At 34.6% G+C, this 2,608-nt stretch overlaps 1 pseudogene; it reads left to right on the top strand.

Moving 5' to 3' along the window:
* The first annotated feature begins 1,849 nt into the window (after window positions 1-1,849).
* Window positions 1,850-1,965, top strand: LOC111734707 (annotated as a pseudogene).
* The last annotated feature ends 643 nt before the right edge of the window (window positions 1,966-2,608 follow it).

Genomic DNA, 2,608 nt, shown 5'->3' with positions numbered 1-2,608 from the left:
ATCTTTTGCCTACGTTTTTTCAAATTTAATAAGTTCACAGCCTGAGATGATAAGCTGCAGGCTGGAATTACTTAAATATTGCCAATCCTACGTCAGACGTCACAATAGAATCTTAAAAATACTTAACATAGTTTCAATATATGCATGGCTTAGAGGCTGTATCACTAAGACAATTTAGAATTTGAAAATTAATTAATATAAATCACATTAGGAAGGCTTTAAAATCAGTAACTTTGCTAAGCTACATATTTTAAGATTTTAAAATTAATTTTAGAATTAAACAAAATTTCTTTTCTTTGTTTCCCATTTGATTTTCCCGTTGCCCTTTACTTTACATTGAAGTAAAAATTATTCTTTTCCTGAGAACAGTTAGCTTTTTATTCCAATAATATTTTAGCCTCCCTCGCCCTATCCCCATACCTATTATTTAACCTAAGGAAAATAGCGAAATATCTAAGCCAAAACTTTTCTGAAAAGAAGGAAGGCGCTCTTTATTACAATTCTGCTAATAATTTTCTTCTGTCTGTATTTCAAAGAGAAGTTTAAATGTTTAGTGCATAGAGGTACAGAATATCAAGGAAGGATAATGAGGAAGAGAATGAATGTCACAATATCAAAATTTTATCGCTGGTAAAAAATCTTTTCTATAGCTCAAAATAGAGAAAGCCAAATTTTGATATGCCCTCAACAGAAAACATAAACACAGTAATGGAGAGGGATACAATTATAGCAATTACTAGTTCAAGAGTTTGGATGAATAAAAGTAGGAGGGCATTCCAGTTGTTATTATCAGCAGATATGGTATACCACTCTTAGAGGGGGCATTTTGAATAGTAAGAATGAAAATCGCATAGGTAGTATAAAACAATGTTTTGAGTCCCAGCTCTTTCCATCACCCTCCACTTGTGAACTCTATACTTTTGTGTAAATTATTTATCTCTTGTATTTCAGTTACCAATTTATAAAATGGAATTATTAATTCAACCCCGAAGATTTAAATGAGTTGAAATAAGCAACATGGAGTATGAGCGCAATATGTATTACCTATTATTATAGCTACATGGGGCAGGATGATGCAGGGGAAGAATAAAAAAAAAAAAAGGTAATACACATCTTAGAGGGCAGAAAAATGGACTCATTCATTAGTTAATTGAAAAAAAAATTAAAGTTTTTGGTGGGGAGTGGAGGGAGGAAGTGGCTTCCATGCCTTTGTGGCTCTTTGTTATATCCCAAGTAGTTAGCATTAGGCCCGGTACTTAGTAGGCATTCAATAAATATTTGTCGAATGGATGAATGAATGAATAGAATAATAGTTGCTTATTAAACAAATTGTATTTAAATCATTGTTTTGGTTTTGGAATATTTGGAAATGCTAATATGATTTGGTCCTTGCCCTCGAATAACTCAAATCTAGTGAGCAAGACAGATATTTTTCAAATAACTTTATTACTGTGCAAAATGTGTAAGGTGCTGAGATAGAGATATAAACAAAGTGCTATGGTAAGGTAGAGAACAGATGAGTTAATATCAACTGGGGTAATGAGGGAAGACTTGATAGTCCTTACATCCCATTATTCTAAACCAATAACTAAGATCAAGTCTTAGCATGGCCCAATTGGAAATTATTGTCCCTGTATGGGAGGAAAGGGTTTAGTCACACAAAAACCTGTAGCACCTGGCTAATATGTACTGGCAGAAACCAAGGTGAAATATCTGCAAAATACTGGATCTCAGAGACAGAATGTAAAGCTGGATAAGTGCGGATGTGGTTCCATAGTGTAGTGGTTAGCACGTCTGCTTTATAAGCAGAAGATCTTGGGTTTGCACCCCAGTGGAGCTACGGTTCATGGTCTATGGCCATGCCACCTTGAATAAGCCCGATGTCTGATCTCAGAAACTAAACAGGGTCGGGCCTGGTTAGTACATGGATGGGAAACCACCTAGGAAGACCAGGTGCTGTAGGCATTAAAAAAAAAAAAAAAGCCTGGATAAATGGGAGTATATTGATATGGGGCATCCTTCCATGACTCAGAACTTAATGTTCTGACAAATATACTAGGAACCAATCCTAAGACAAGTCTGTGTGCTTACTTAAAACTTGGGGAAAAAAAACAGCCCACAGTAAATGAAATTGAGATACCAGAACTATTATGACTGAGAATTGAGAAAGAGGTAAAAAGGCTAATAGAAGTGGGTATACTAGAATGAATTAATAATATAAAACCAGAGAACTCATCTGTTAACCATTTTCCAGGAGGGCCCAAAGGACACACACTTCAGTAAAGTGAAAAGGAATGAACTAGTCATGATGTTATACTGGCCTTTTTCTGGAGGAGAGAATTAATGCTGGATGTTGGTTTGGGGGTAAAGTTAAGAAATATTTGTATATTTTAAGATAAACTATATTGTGAACTCATACTGATTCTTCCAGCTCAACTGAGGACTAAGATTCTTTTACTCTCATGTAGCTTACATCTTTATCTACTTTCCCAGTTATCTACTAACCTAGGAATTCCAGTTTTCAACAACACCAACGTAATTGTTTTAAACAATAGTACACAAAAAATAGTCTCAGAGTAACAATATCAATACTACTACCAGGAATATA

This window comes from Pteropus vampyrus, unplaced genomic scaffold (genome assembly GCF_000151845.1).
Source record: "Pteropus vampyrus isolate Shadow unplaced genomic scaffold, Pvam_2.0 Scaffold4401, whole genome shotgun sequence".
In the NCBI taxonomy this organism is placed as follows: Eukaryota; Metazoa; Chordata; class Mammalia; order Chiroptera; family Pteropodidae; genus Pteropus; species Pteropus vampyrus.
Note: the sequence above shows the minus strand (reverse complement) of the source record. Positions and strands in the feature narration are given on the sequence as shown.